The following is a 16,262-nucleotide window of genomic DNA, read 5'->3' as shown; positions in this document are numbered from 1 at the left end:
AAATTGACATACTCATAAAAAATTGGAATGATAAAAAAAAAAAACACCAGATAGAGTGACAAAAATCCTCTCATTCAAGGCAGTAGGATGAGGGATTTACACACACACACACACACACACACATACATATTGTACTGCCATTGTTATGAGATAATCAATTTATTTATTTATTTATTTACTTTATTTTTTACATATTTTGCATATTCACTTGCCAGTGCTTTTAATGTTGATCAGTGTGTGTGTGTCGGTGTCTGTTTGGCTTTGCACAGATCACATTTGTTGATCAAAATGTCCCCAAAGTTTGGTAAAACTCGAAACTTACTTTTGGTTAAGGTTAGAGCTGGGTGGGGGTTATGTGTCCCGTCAATAGGATTAGAGTCTTTTTTCACCCATAGAAATGAATGGAAGGTCCCCATTTAGATAGGTACACCAATATGTGTGTGTGTGTGTCTGCGTGTTTGTGTGTGTGAGCAGGTATACCTTACCTTATCGGGACACAATGTCCCCACAACATGATGATTACCTGTTTTTTTCCCTTATGGGGACCAATTTCCTGGTCCCCATCAGGAAAAACTCAATTTAATAAAAATCTATGACTCCAATGAGAAAAAAAAAATTCAACAACTGTAGTATTTTGCTTGGTTACTTATTTAGCATTTTTCCCATAAAAATGAATGAGCAGTGCCCAAAAACATATGATTACATGACTGTGTGTGTGTGTGTGTGTGTGTGGGACTGCATAGCCTTGGAAAGCCAACCTACTCTCAGGAGAGTCTAAGCCCAACTTTTTCACAGAGTTACTGGTTTAAAATATTCAGAAAAATTGAGGAAGCAAAAACTTCCAAATGGTGAACAATGTGGGAAGCTGTGGGCAGCTAAAACTGTCTGCAGGGGTCCATATATCACAGGAATCATCGGCACGACTCTGGAGCTGTGACATTTTAAAATGAGACCGTTATAGTCCCCCTTTTCTTAAAAAGCATTACGGAAAATCAGATCAGTGAGATTTTAAACAAGAACCCAGTGTCAAAGCTGCGGGAAATCAAAAGCCAGGCCTATGGCCACCGCTGATTGTGAATAGGACTTGGCTTCAGTAGACTTTCAAATATTTCTGCGTTTTTGAAGTTTTTCAAAATTAGTGAAATAGTATTTTATAATATTCTTTTCACTATCAAGTGTGAAGAATACTTCAGTTTGATCCGAAACGGTGAGTACAGTCCAGCTTGAGAAGTAATTCTTTTAGAGAAGCAGATTAATATGGTCAATAATTTTTTGAATATTACTTAAATATACTACGCTTCACTAACTGTATATATTGTGCGTAATTAATATGCAAAATATGAATGGCATATGAAAGGTGTATTGGCTCACTGGATGGCTTCATACCTCCACTCTGCATGTTTGCAGTTTGCACACTCATTTGTGAGGGAGCCTAATTGGGAGAGTCTTCGGTTTAAGACAGGTCATAAACGGCTGCTTGTCTTGTACCCTCAGATTCATAATGGATGTGAAAACGTGCATTGATTTCTTGGAGGAAAGACGAGAGGAGAAACTGAGGGAGATGGTGGATTTTATATTGCATGAATTAGAAGATTTAGAAAATTCAGCTTCTGAGCTGGAAATGGAAATCAAGGGGTTTTTGAGTAAGTGTACAGAAGAGATTGTTGCCATGAGAGAGAAAGAGAAGAAAGACAAGGCAGAGGAAGGAAGTGTGAAAGAAAACGAGAACATGAATGGAAGGATGAGGAGCATGGAGCCTAGGCAAAGGAGAGAGGAGAAGAAGAGGTGTAAAATAGGAGAACAGACAGAGATGGAGAGTGAGGAGGTCCACTCAAAAAAGAGGAAGGGATCAATGGAATTCCCATTGATAGTGACTAGAGGAGGAAAAAATGATGAGGAAGGGGATCAGCATATTGAAGGATGTCGTATTTCTTTATGTGTCACACTAACAAGGACATTTTTATTTCTGCTTTTCAGAGCTCTTCACCCTGGAAGCCATATAAACATGGTGCCTGTGGTTTCTGACCCACCTCCTCAAAGCGACGGCCTCTCTCCTGAGCCCTTAAATGATTTTTGTTTTTTACTTGTATTTAAATATATACATAATAAAACTTGCACCTCTGTGTTCTATGCTTCCTTGCTCACAGCCTTAACACGCTCTAAATAATCCTAAACTATATTTCAATGTTTAATTGGATTCAGCATGAACAGCCTCTACCATCCAGGCGCAAACAAATATGTAAAACATAGTATAGTGTGAACTTCTCCAACTTTCTTGATAAGAAACATGGTTCTTGTGGGAGTAACGCAAGTTTGCTGGGAGTGGTTGACCTAGTGAATAAATATAATGCAACAGCAAATAAATCGATGTGTAATTTACCTACAAAACATTCACTTATGTGCAATCAAACCAAATTAGTCGTAATAATGAAAACAGGCACAGCACTGTAATGTTAACATTACAACACAGAATAAATGGCTTAACGTAACAGGACAATATTAAGATAGCAAAAATGTATACAATAATATATGATGAATAATAAGCCAGCGATTTACTGTATGCTTTTACTTACCCGAGAATACACCAAGATACTTTGCCCACACTTTCCCCTCTACAGTTCATACCACAATGTTTATTATATTTTAGAGTAAAAATAAACAAAATATTAACACAAGCCAGATGCCATCCAAATTTCATCAAATTTTATCAACAAAGTTTAAAAAAACATAACAAAAATGTTAAGTACCCAGACAGAGTGATGGAATGAAATGAATCTGCACGTGGTGAAAGGTCATGTGACTGTATCGCAATAATTATAATATCAGATTAAACAGACAATTATGCAATTATTATTAATCTGAATAACTTTTAGTTTTGCTGATTTCACCATGATATGTTGCTATTTAGTACGGTTAAATGGAGTTTTAAACCCCTCTAAGGTACGAAATGACCCCAAAGAGTGTTTTAGGGTACTGCTTACTACAAAGTGTGCAAGAGTGTGTTCCAAGAGTGAGCAGAGCACTGCATCATGAGTCAAAGATCTGTTCACACCACTGCCTTGTTCTGTTCACATGCAGCTTTTGTTGTAGCTGCCAAATATCTGCACTAGCCCACATTGAAGGATTTGGTAACAGGTGTGGCTTCCCAAGTTATTCTTACCTTGCACCCAATCCCTCACTGTACACTAAGTGGGTATATAAAAATAAACAGATGAGTCTGAAACTCTTGCAGAAAATAATGTTAAAGCATTCATCGGTTTGTGTTTGTATAGTAATGTAAAACCTGTTATTTTGACAATGTGTGGACCACTTTATCAGTCCCCACAAGGGGAAACTAAGTTTTATAAAAATCCATGACTGCAATCAAAAAACTTTTCCTGTAGAAATGACATGAAAGTCCACACAAAGATATGAATACAAATATGTGTGTGTGTTTTTTATTTCAAATTTCATAAAATGATGCCTTCCTTTGGCAGTATGTTTAAATAATCTGTCCCTTTTCAATAACTGAAGTTCATGCAAAATCCACTGAGAACCACACAGCCCTGTTTGAGCACCTGCCCTTTAGACCGTGTGAGTACCTCACTAGCAGAAGGACATGTAGACATGGCAACAAGTAGAAGCTTATGGCATAAAAAGCAAGAGTATATTGGTCGTCCAAGATTAAAGCCATCAGTGCTGCTCCTCAAGCAGTAATAACACTTTACATTAAAGGAGCCCCCCTCTCAACATTTCATTTGGACTATAGACAAATATATTTTAAGAGGTGCTTCTCATTGAATGAAGGTAAAGCTCAGTTTTCAGGGATTTTATTCACAGGCCACACTGAAGGAAGGTGACCCAGCTATATACACCCAGTATGCACTGGGCCACCTGCCTACTGTAGAGCCCTGTCCTTTTGTGCTCTTCCTTCCCGTGCTCAGATGACCTCCTGCCAGAGCAGAGCCCATCACAACCACAACACTTCACTCAGGTGTCCTACTCTGTGTCTGAACTCCAAGAAGCATGGGGACACTTGAGACGGAATGGAAGTCCATCTCACATACTGTAGGCTATTTACAGACACGGGTTCTCCTACCTGCTTGCTGAACCAAGCCAAAGCTAATGTTACCATCTTTTAATCAGCAGGAGTTTTCACCACAAGGGGCGCTAAAAGAACATAGAATGCTTGTGTGGTGCATTTGCTAGTGATTAACACTGCGAGCCATTCACTATTAGTAGAAGTCATAAAATTACGATTTTGCCATCATTTCTGTAATGCAATTCCCAGTAGGCACTTCTCCATAATCTGGACCCAGGATTCATTTTAAAAATGGAATTTAGAAAGCAGCACTTCACTTTGATGTAAATATAGCACTACGTGAATGCTGATTTAATAAACAAGGATGTTGATCAGAAGAGGAACAGAAGGGATAAATAAACTCACCTAGTACTTCAGTATCCCTGTCACTCACATGCAGTCCATTCAGCCAGGGATAATTCTCCTCTTCTATGTTCATTGTTGTCATAAGATCTCTTTCATTCTATCATCTGTATGATCGTGGAGGTCCTCTGTACATGTTTGTGTGCTTTGTTGAATTCCTATTTTTATACATAGTATTCTGTGAAGTGTTTCTCCTTTAATATTATGTACTTCATGTTTGGCATTGGACCACAAACAATTCTGGTATGTTGGTACATAATGGCAGTAAAGTTCTGATTCTGATTATCCTATGAACAGATGAAATATACACTGCTGGTTGTGGGATTACCCCAGGAACAATCAGAATACACATCACAGATCCTGGGATTAGAGATTATCCCATGTAGAGGTAGAATACATATAATGCTTACTGGGATTAGAGATTATCCCATGTAGAGGTAGAATACACATTAGATTAGATTAGATTAGAGATTACCCCATGAACAGGCAGAATATACATCACAGTACCTAGGTTTACAGATTATGAAAAGGCAGATATAGTGCTGATATATGGGAATCACCGCCAGTAGTGGGTAAAATTAGGACACGCAACAAGTGTACAGAAACAAGTCCTGATTTTCAGAAGCAAAGCGGGGCTCGTGAAGATGCATGACAGTCTGTCTCCTCCCTGTCTTTAATCACTTGAACACCCCTCCCCCACAAACCTGTTTGATGTATGGCTCATTAGAACATGTGACCAGGAGCAGATGGCCAAAGGGTGTCATAATGGGGGAAACGTGACCAAACAAACTGTTCCATATGGATGGTGTGACACGGAGCCAACACTAACATTTCAGCAAAGGCACCTGCTGACCTGTAACTGTTGACCTGTGAGGTTAGTTGACAATCGTCTCATTCAAAGTGGAAGTACATCTCTGCCAGGGTGATCAGGGGTATGGGAAGCCAGGGGACAGAAAGCAACCTGCCTGGGGGGGTGGAGTGGGATGCAGGTAGCATGGGCAGACACACAGAAATCTCACAGCGGCAAACATACAGCTTTCCTGCCCCATTGGAGCATGATGGATTTATTCATTAAAGTTATGCTGTCCGGATCAGTGACAGGAAATTAACAGAGGACAGCCCAGTGATACAGGCTTCTGAACACATAAACTAAATAAACAGTAGTAGAGTGAACCAAGACAGCATATGTGACATGTTTGTATTCACATCTTTGTGGGGACCCTCCATTCAACAGGAGGATTATGAACCAAGGCGGTGTCTTGGACTGTGACAGCACAGTAACAACTCAATGACACAGAATTCTGAACAGACAAACTTTATAAAAAGTAGGATATTCAACTAAGAGAATGAATCACTGTCTGAGACACTAACATCACAATGACATCACAGGCTTCAGATCACACATTAAATAAACATGGATATTCAAGAGAATGAATCACTGTCGGTGACAGCGACAGCACAGTAACATTAGAGGCTTCTGAACACAAGAACCAAATACAGCCTGGAACCTGCACAGTGGGGTGATTTGGGTTTCACTCCAGAAGGCAGATGCGTGCAGGGATGCTAATTCAAATGTTAGCCTGCTTGTCCTCAGCTCAGTGTCGTGCAGCAGGGCTCTGTGAAGGGACCTTATTCTCCAGAGTGGTTTTAAAGGGGACCGTGCTTCAGAAACTGTTCCCACCTGTCATTAAGGGACTGCAATCCTTACAGTCTCAAGCCAGATGCCTGGCAGTTTGTTGGAATTTTTATATTATTTTAATATCAGTTTGTACCTGGGAAGTAATTTGTAAGAAATTTAAAACCAAATAATCAGAATGTCAAACAAATAAAGAAAAGTAGCTAACAAGCTGTTGCTGCTGTTAAACACTCTAGAGATAGACTTATAGATACAGGCTGGGAGATACACTTAGACCGACAGACACAGGTTGAGAGATGCACTTGATTGATGGATTCTGGCTGGGAGATACACTTAGACCGACAGACACAGGTTGAGAGATGCACTTGATTGATGGATTCTGGCTGGGAGATACACTTAGACTGACAGACACAGGTTGAGAGATGCACTTGATTGATGGATTCTGGCTGGGAGATACACTTAGACTGACAGACACAGGTTGAGAGATGCACTTGATTGATGGATTCTGGCTGGGAGATACACTTAGACTGACAGACACAGGTTGAGAGATGCACTTGATTGATGGACTCTGGCTGGGAGATACACTTAGACTGACAGAAAACAGGTTGAGAGATGCACTTGATTGAAGGATTCTGGCTGGGAGATACACTTAGAGTGACAGACACAGGTTGAGAGATGCACTTGATTGATGGATTCTGGCTGGGAGATACACTTAGAGTGACAGACACAGGTTGAGAGATGCACTTAAATTAACAGTGACACAGAGATATTGAGGGGATCCACTCTTCAAACAGGATCTCTGTGCTCCAGTTGGGATCTATGGCCTCCAAGCACTCCGCTCTTACTGCAGCTCAGCCAGGCTGGGCTGGGCCCGGCGAGGGTGGCGGGGGCCACTCGCACTCGGCCTTCTGTATGAGGGAGATCTGAGTGATGTGGGGCCTCTGACAGCCGTTCTCTGTGTCCTGCTGTCCTGCCCGCCGGCAGCGTGTGTGACGGTAAAAGACCTGTTACAGCTAGTATGCATGGAGTGGGTCCTTGCTGAACCACAGGCAGGCCAGCCCTCGTTCCACATCAGTGTTGTGTGCAGACCTCCCTGTGAGCAAAAACAAATGGCTAATTTAACATGCGCTCTGACAGGCTCCTGAGGGCCAGTGGGCCCAGGGTTTGCTTGTCCTCCTCACAAGCTGGAACAGCCGGGAGCCCGATCTGGATGGGCCCACTGCCAGGCCTACAAGAGCCGGCACGCTCAGCCACAGGTGTGCGCCGTGGCACTAGCTACCTAACGGACCCAAACCTTCATCTATCAGCACCAAACTGAGGGCATCGGTGACCCAAAACACATCAGAACCATATATTCTGGGGAAGTCGGTATGCGAGGAAACGTACTGGACCAGTGAACACTCATCATCTCATCAGAGATCGATCAACCATGCTCTTCATGTGACACTATCATCAGTACATGTGGCAAAAAAATCCCAGGTGCCATTGTGGGTGTGGGCACTGCCCCCTGGTGTTCAGTGAGTGTGGGCTCGACATACCGACAGGCATGTTTGAGAGTCTGCCTAAATGAATTAATTTCCTCCTTTTTCAACAAAATCAACTCAATTAATTTGCTTAAGGAGCAAAACAGTTTTGAAAGGGTTCGATAATTTTACCTGGATAATGAAATATTTACCTGGATAATGAGAGAACAGCCAGGGAGGAACTCTGGTTGTCTACGATACATCTGTCCACATGGACGTAGATCCTAGCCAGATCACAGACTCCCTCTACAGCACTCAGCCAGGGGACCGCTCTTCCAGGGAATGCTGAGAACATGAGACCCAAGAGGCGTGTTTTGGACAGAACAGGAGCAGTCAGTCACTGGGTATAATCAGTGAGATTGATGTGCACACCCACCAGGGATATGCACACAGCACTGTGTGTTCCTGTGGAGGGCTGTCATTTCGGGCTCTGCTATTGTGAGTTCCTGTGTGGAAGAAGAGAAGCCTTCCAAAGCAACACAGCACGGCTCTGTGAGTCACTGAAGGCAGTGTTACCCAAGCACACTGCAGCTCAGCGGCTCCACACGTGTCTCCAGCCCAGAGCATGCTGGGACTGCATGCAGACGACTCATGCATAGAATCAGCCCTCAATTTCTGGCACAGGGGCTCCATTACCATCACGCCTTAGGGTGTTCTGGGAGAGTGAAACACAGGGTCGACAGGGTCAAACAATGCATCGCCAGTGCTGGACCCAACACCATATTCAGTGTTGCTGGCGTGCCACAGGTTTCTGCTGGACCAGCAGTCTCCGCATGAGCAGCTCTCCATCCCAGCAGCATGGTGGGAAAACCGGCTGTGAGTGGCACCTTCACTCTGTACACAAACAAAGGCACAGACACTCACAGTCTATGGCTCACAGCAGATTTTTGGAGCCCTCTGGCATCCATTCCTGGGAAAGACAACATTCCATTTGCTGGGCTGCTTGGCCCGTCAGTGTTTTGATGAGCTCTCAGAGACTCGGCACTGAGGCTCGAAGTCCTGGTGCCTTTGTCTGAAGTTGCAATAGCGGCACCTTCACCAGCATTCACCAATGCTTCCCCGCACTTCCCCATGCATCCTGCTTTGGGACAGGTGGGGGGAGTCAGGGCGTGAGCGGTGTTTAGCACTGCTCTTAGTCCATCATCCAACGAGGTCAAGCTTCTTTCATTCACTTGGCAAAGGTGATTTACTGTCTGGCACTTTCTATAAATGTTAAGCTGACAGGCTGGAAGATTGAAACTAGACCCCTTTAGCACCATCCTCCCATTTTTATTTATTATTTTTCAGATTAAAAATGTATTTATTTGTTCTGACAGAAGTTTTATAAAGTTTCAGCTGGCTATTATGTATATGAATTTCCTGATCTAAATGACTGGTTTGAAAAATCTTCAGGGTAGATCTTAAATGTCTCCTATTCCTATTTTAATCCCTGCTAATCAGTATTGTTTGTATCCAAGCCATGCAACAACAGATAGCAAAACTAAGATCTTTCCTCTTCTATAGCAACACAATAACTTATGTACGTCCCTCCTCAGCGTTCGTCCTACCAGCTGGGATTCCACCAATCAGGCCTCAAGTTTAGTGAGACATCATGGAGAAAAGGTAGGACCACATAGTACTCCCTGGGGGGCATCTGGGGTCAAACGGTCAGGAGAAACACGCACAACGGATTCTGCCTGCGGCTGTCAACTTCAGCCTGAGCAGTGCCTATGGGTGTCAACTGGACCAGAGATGGATTAGGTCTGTCCAGAGATGCAGGGGCTCCGTAGCTCAGGCAAAATTGGTTTAGATCTGTCATTGACCTGCTGACAGAGGTGCATACTGGGAAGGCCACATATGAATCCATTCTGAGGGTGTGCTTGTCTTTTATACTTCCTGTTAGTGGTCAGACAGCAGATGAAATTGCAGAATGTGGTCTGCAGTCTGTTGAACAGTTCAGGTTAACGGAATATTGATCCAGAGCATGGATCCCAATGGAAGCTGACTCCCAGCACAGCAGAGGCATTAAATATAAGGAAAGGAATGAATATTGCTGAATGACAGTTATGAAGAAAAGTGGGCCTAGTGGAGTATAACATATACCTAGCCAGCTCTCACCAAGGCATAATGACTCGGTTCATTCACATTGAAAGGTATGACATGAAGCACTTCAGCGATTTCTACAGACACCGGGAAAACATTAAAAGAATTCACAGACATCTGAAAGCACCAAATATACCTATAGCCACTGGTATTAATGTCAGTTTTTCTATGATATATGGGTTAAACGGAGGGTTTTAAAAAGTGGCGTACTGCAGAGTAGACTTTGGTACAATCCAGAGGGATGGTCTCCTTTGTACTGAAGCCATTTAAAACTAATGTCTACTTAGGAGACATTACTCTATAAAGAGCAAGTTGAGGGAGGCGTAAAGACAATTTCTCCACAGGTATTAATAAAGTATCAGTTATTCTAATTATTTAAAATGACTTTACCTTAAGAAGCTTACTAACAGAACAGTGTTCTTTATTTTTTAAATCATTTTCCCACTTTTTGCTGCTGTTCTCTTTCAAGACGAAGGGAATAATGATAAACTGAGGTAAGCCTTCAGTAGCATTTACAGTAGTGTGGTGTCCAGCTAGCAGCATTTACCTGGTCACACTGTAATGGTGTCACGTCGAGGGCAAGGACAGAGGCGAAGACAGGGATGGAGGAAAACCAAAAGGGGCTTTATTAAAGAAAACTACACTACAGGAAGGGCGAAGGAAACAGACCACAAGGGGTCCAAACAGGGTAGGGAGGATCAGGCAAGAACACTAGACACAGGACACACTGGGGAGCACATGCAGGCAGCAACATCAATGACTGGACTGAGGATCGCAGGACTGAAGGACACTTTTTACAGGGCATGTGAGGGAGCAGATGGGACAGCGGGGAAGACAGCAGGCTATACGTACACTAAGATGGGAGACACAGTGGAAGAGGGCAGGGCAAGACACCAGATGGGCACTGCTGCGGGACAAGGGCGCAGAGACCGAACACCATTAGGGGACGAGACAGACCAGGGTAGGCAGGGGCAACACCAGCACAGGGCACTCTGGGGGCAAGACGGGACACCACTAGGAGAACTTATATATTGTCTTATTGTTATTGTCTTATTGTTTTTAAGTTTAACACAAATATTTTCTCTTACCATTTAAATATAAACAACCATATTTAGAATAATGGCCACAGCATCTACAGTTTAAACAACTAATTATAAATATATTTCAATTGTGCCGCAAAATTTGCATGTACTATATCAGTGTCACGATCCGCTCCGTCCGATCCCGATGTGTGCCACGCCCCCTCATTACCTTGTGTTCATTCCTGTTTGTGATCATCTGTGTCCTGTTTCATTTGATTAGTCCTGTGTATATTAGACCGCGTCTCCCCATGTATGCCAGATTCGGCATTGTATTGTCCGTGGATGTCTCTGCGTGCTTGTCATTTGCCAATTAAACCCCGTTACCTGACTTCCTGGCTGCTGTCGCCTGCTTCCCGGCTCGCCTCCGTTGCCGAACGTGACAATCAGAACATAAAAATAAATATAGAATTAAGTATGCTAACAAAACATAATCTGAAGAAATAGCAAGAAACATACGAAGAGATGCTGCTCACCTCTGCGCCATCTCTCTGTCAGAAAGTTTTTGTTCAACCTGCAATTATTTTGTTAGAACTATTGAAACCACCGAGATTTTTAATTGGTCGAAAAGTATGAAGATATGTATTGTCATTATTTTCAACGAATGAAAACAAAGAATTTATTGTCAGGGAGGGACGAATTTGTAGCTGGTCCAATCAGGAGTAGTATCTTTAGTTTGTGCATACTGTAGCTGGGCGTGATTGGATATCTAGCCGCCTTTCAAGCCCCCGAATCATGTATCTACTTGTCAATAGGAAACCACGCAGCTCTGTCTATAATGTCTGTCTGTAATTTTTTTTATGACATTATGTTTTTGCTAGGCAGCATTACGGTAATGCGTAATACCGCTGTATTGGGGGTGTACCACCGCTGTATTTCCATAGCTTGTTGACGCAATTAGCATTTTAGCGACGTTGGTAGGGCGACGTCAACTCTCAGCGAATTTCATAGGCAACATCTACAATTCAGGAACTAGTAGGTCTTCAGATAGCTGTTCACGCTTTTGAGAAAGAAGACTATAGTTCTTGTTATTCAAATTCTGTATCCTGGTATTTTTAATTTCGAAGATATGTAATATACAAGTTTTTTGATAGACTAAATTTTGGTTTGATTTCTATTTTATTTTATGTTAAATAACGTTCATATAAAATCATTTTAGAATTAGTGCAGTGTTTCGTTTAAAATTAGTGCAGTGTCCTTAAAAACTGCATGTTCAAACCTAACGCCATGCCATAACTGCTTTGCAGATATTTCATTCAGGAATCTATAGAGGATATACGTAAGCCAGTCTGTGTATGTTTGTGTCTATGTGTGTTTGGGTGGGTGGTCATGTATATATTATGTTGTGGGGACCAAATGTCCCCACAGTGTTATAAAAACATGTTATTTTGACTTTGTAGGGACATGTTTTTGGTCCCCAAAAGAAAAAACTGACTCAGTTTTATAAAATTCTGTTAATGCAATCAAAGGAATAATAATTCCAAAAGTCTTGTATTTTGTTTGGTTACTTACTGTTACTTCTTGCTTACTACTGCAGGGATTTTGGATTAAGGTTGCCATAATTAGGATTGGGGTTATGCCCATACAAATGAATGGAGAATCCCCACAAAGACTCAGATACCTAATCTGTGTGTGTATGTGCGCGCACACGTGTGTGTGTGTCTGTTTGTGTGTGTGGATTAGGTTTATATTACATGGTGGGGACCAAATGTCCCCCGCAATGTGATAAAAACCTGTTATTTTGATGCTTTGGGGGTGTTTTTCAGGTCCCCACAAAGATCTGTCAATACTAATAAAAAACTAAAGATGCCAGAAGTCTTGTATTTGGTTTGGTTACTTATGGTTAACGTTAGGGCTGGGTAGGGGTTAAGGTTGTCATGTTGGATTACAGTTTTCCTCATAGAAATGAATGGAGAGTCCCCACGAAGATATAATTATAACCCTATGTGTGTGTGTGTGTGTGTGTGTGTGTGTGTGTGTGTGTGTGTGTGTGTGTGTGTGTGTGTGTGTTGTGTGTGTGGTATCAGATCAGTTCCTGAGAGTTCAGTAGTCTGACGCCATGTTTCTGAGTCTGGGTGTGAAGGCCTGAATGCTTTTCCAGATGCTAGGAGGGTGAAAAGATAATGTGAGGGGTGGGTGGGGTCATCCACAATGTTGGTGGCTTTGCGGATGGAATGTGTGATGTGAATGTGCATGATGGATGGGAGAGAGACTCTAATGATCTTCTCAGCTATCCTCACTATCTGCTGGTCTTGTGATCTGAGGCTTGGAAAAACATGTTGTGCTGCTCAACCTTAGCACAATGATATGGGTGAATCATGGACGCAATAGAATTTGGGGATGATTAGTCCATACAGGGACAGAATCATTCCATACCTCAATCACCTCGTACGTATGTCTGCTAGGTGGAGTTGGAGTTGCTCCTAACTGTGCACAGTGGAGTTGAACAATCACAACTTCCCAGAATTTTACAGTAACAGGAGGACAGTGAACAACTCTTATTAATTCTATGCTGTGTGGACGATGTAATCGCCCACGAGTTTGCCTTAATACACAGGACATTCAAGCCATTGCAGAATACAAACCACAAATGCAGCTCCCTCCACCAGCAACGCCAATGTAGAAACTGCCACAAAATCCATGCCCCCTGATAACCAGCCCCTTATATTTTCACTACCGTCGTGGGGACCGTACTACAAAGAGTCAACGCAAGGTAAGCTGCAAAGTGCAAACAAATTTACAACTCACCATACATAGTGCACTACGTTTACTTTGTTTGTACTATGTGTACAGTCTTTGCACCTTGTCTGTTTGGCACTATATGTCGGTCATTCCTGTTATTCAGTGACTTTTCTGTCCTCATGGTTTACTTATATTTTCTCTAACATGAGTCACATATTTAAAACAAATATATATTTAGGTCTTCGTTATCACGTAAACAGAGACAATACGTATTAAAACTTTTATTGATATATGTATTAAGGCTGCCGTGATTAGTGGGCGTAGTCGATGACATGTTCTTCATGAATATCACTACGCAATTATTGGAGTAGTTATTCTCTAAAGCCCTGCAGTGACATGTAGTTTGTTGTTGTCAAAATGGGAGGGGCCAATACAAAGCACGGGTCTTAGGGAATTCTGATTAAATATACAGGCTTATTAATCCTGTTAATATAATTAGCATATGACCACTATTACTGTAAATAAATTCACAAACCGCAAAACTAACACCAATTGTCTGTCTACCTGCAAGGATCTGTCTGCAGACTGAAAAACTGGGGAATGAAGTGTAAACCGACCAATCAAACCACAATGGACTCGTTGGGGGAGGGATTAGACAGAGGGTGAATAGAGATGTGCATCATGAGAAAACAATATGTTCTTTTCGAACACTGAAGCATGCATACTCTATTCTAGTAGATCATAAATATAATATTATAAACTGAAAGTGAGCAAAATAATGCCCTTTAAGCAACAGTAGGCTGCTGTCCATGGTGCTGAAAACCTGGATTGTCAAATTTTACATTCAATTTTTTCACCTACTTTAACTGTAACCCTCTTATTTTGTTGGCAGTGATGCTCTGTGAAGTCTACAGAGGTGGGTATAGAAAGGATTAAAGTGGGTAATATGTGATTTAGATTAACTATTTTAAACCTGCATTGTAAAATAAAATGTGAACAGATGAAACACCAATACATTCAATCAATTAGTCCTTGTCTGAAATGGTCAAATTTTCCTTTTAAACAAGAGATCTTTTTTTTTCAGAACAGTCTGGGTGCATCTTCTGTCCTACCAGACCGGGGTCGTGGTAAGAGCACTTCTTCTTAAGAAGTGGTTCTCAGTGGTTGGCTCACCATCTCCTTCGACAAGGAGAGAATTCAAATCATGTGGTTCTTCTGGATCTTCAAAAAAACCCAATCAAGACTCCAACTTAGCAACACCTGCAGTTTGTTGTTGCAAATAATAAAGTATTTGAGTGACTAGAGGGGATACCTGACTACCTAAGAGAGAAGCGGATTTATCCAGGACTGGGTCATGGACAACTTTGGCATCTGTTCCTGTAATGAGCTCATAATCATGGAGTTTAAGGATATGGCTAGATAGGTCCAGGAAGAATGAGCTTTGTGGGGGTGGGGGCATAAGCAGCAGCCAAACAGATCTTACTTCCCCCAACTCAGACAGGATACAGCAGAACCTGTGGTGAGCATCAGCCCCAGAATCGAGAGTGAAAATTTGAGGGGCAGGTTGGACATTTAATTAAACAACAGCAACAATGTAACAGTCATGCAATTTTGTGATTAATAACTGGGGTGGAGACAGCAACTCCTGGATGGGCAAACAAAGCAATCAGAGCTGCTACAGGGAAGCACATTGCACAGCAGCCATAGCGATCATGGTGACCTGCAGGAATTGGCCGGCGAACTCGGTGCAGTTCAATGGCGTTAAATAGGGAGAGTTCCAAGATACTGGAAGTCATCCATGGTAATATTCACATCCTCAGGAGTATCATATAAAACTTGTGTAAGCCTCAACTCCTTCAATGCCCTGATCGGGGCATTCATCGCTTTCCTATCTGCAGCTGTTTTAGCACTAAAATATTGGTAAAAAAAGAGATTCTCCTACAAAAAGTCAGAAAAGTCAAAGTGCATGATAATAGGAGGGGGACGTGAAGAGTTTTCTGACGGCCGTACAGCCTATGAGCACAGCGAATGGCTGACTGAAAGGCAGAGAGCTGAGGGAAAGTAGGGGCCTGAGTTACTGTATCACACCCAGCCAGGGCGTTGAGGGTGTCCGGCTTGGTGACCTCAGGATTAGGTCTCTGCCTTTTGCAGATGATGAGGTCCTGTTGGCCTCATCGGACCGTGACCTTCAGCTCTCGCTGCGACAGTTCGCAGCCAAGTGTGAAGCGGTTGGGATGAGAATCAGCACCTCCAAATCCGAGACCATGGTCCTCAGCCGGAAAAGGGTAGAATGCTCTCTCTGGGTCGGGGATGGGGTCCTTCCCCAAGTGGAGGAGTTTAAGTATCTCGGGGTCTTGTTCACGAGTGGGGGGACGATGGAGCGGGAGATCTACAGGCGGATCGGTGCGGTGTCCACAGTGATGCGGGCGCTGCATCGGTCTGTCAAGGTAAAGAAGGAGCTGAGCCAAAAGGCGAAGCTCTCGATTTACCAGTCGATCTACGTTCCTACCCTCACCTATGGTCACGAGCTGTGGGTAGTGACCGAAAGAACGAGATCGCGAGTGCAAGCGGCCAAAATGAGTTTCCTCCGCAGGGTGGCTGAGCTCTCCCTTAGAGATAGGGTGAGGAGCTCGGTCATTCGGGAGAGACTCAGAGTAGAGTCGCTACTCCTCCGCATCGAGAGGAGCCATCTGGTCAGGATGCCTCCTGGACGCCTCCCTGGAGGTGTTCCGGGCATGTCCCACTGGGAGGAGGCCCCGGGGAAGACCCAGGACATGCTGGAGGGACTATGTCTCTCGGCTGGCCTGGGAACGCCTCGGGATTCCCCCAGAGGATCT

At 42.9% G+C, this 16,262-nt stretch overlaps 1 long non-coding RNA gene across 1 annotated transcript; it reads right to left on the bottom strand.

Moving 5' to 3' along the window:
* Positions 1-5,956: 5,956 nt before the first annotated feature.
* Positions 5,957-8,347, bottom strand: LOC140589001 (uncharacterized). The gene is made up of 3 exons (XR_011990178.1): positions 7,959-8,347; positions 7,735-7,867; positions 5,957-7,152 (listed from the first exon to the last, which is right to left on the bottom strand). It is a non-coding gene; the product is annotated as an uncharacterized lncRNA (long non-coding RNA).
* Between the last annotated feature and the right edge of the window lie 7,915 nt (positions 8,348-16,262).

Source organism: Paramormyrops kingsleyae, chromosome 4, assembly GCF_048594095.1.
Source record: "Paramormyrops kingsleyae isolate MSU_618 chromosome 4, PKINGS_0.4, whole genome shotgun sequence".
In the NCBI taxonomy this organism is placed as follows: domain Eukaryota; kingdom Metazoa; phylum Chordata; class Actinopteri; order Osteoglossiformes; family Mormyridae; genus Paramormyrops; species Paramormyrops kingsleyae.
This window is presented reverse-complemented; position numbering and strand designations above follow the sequence as displayed.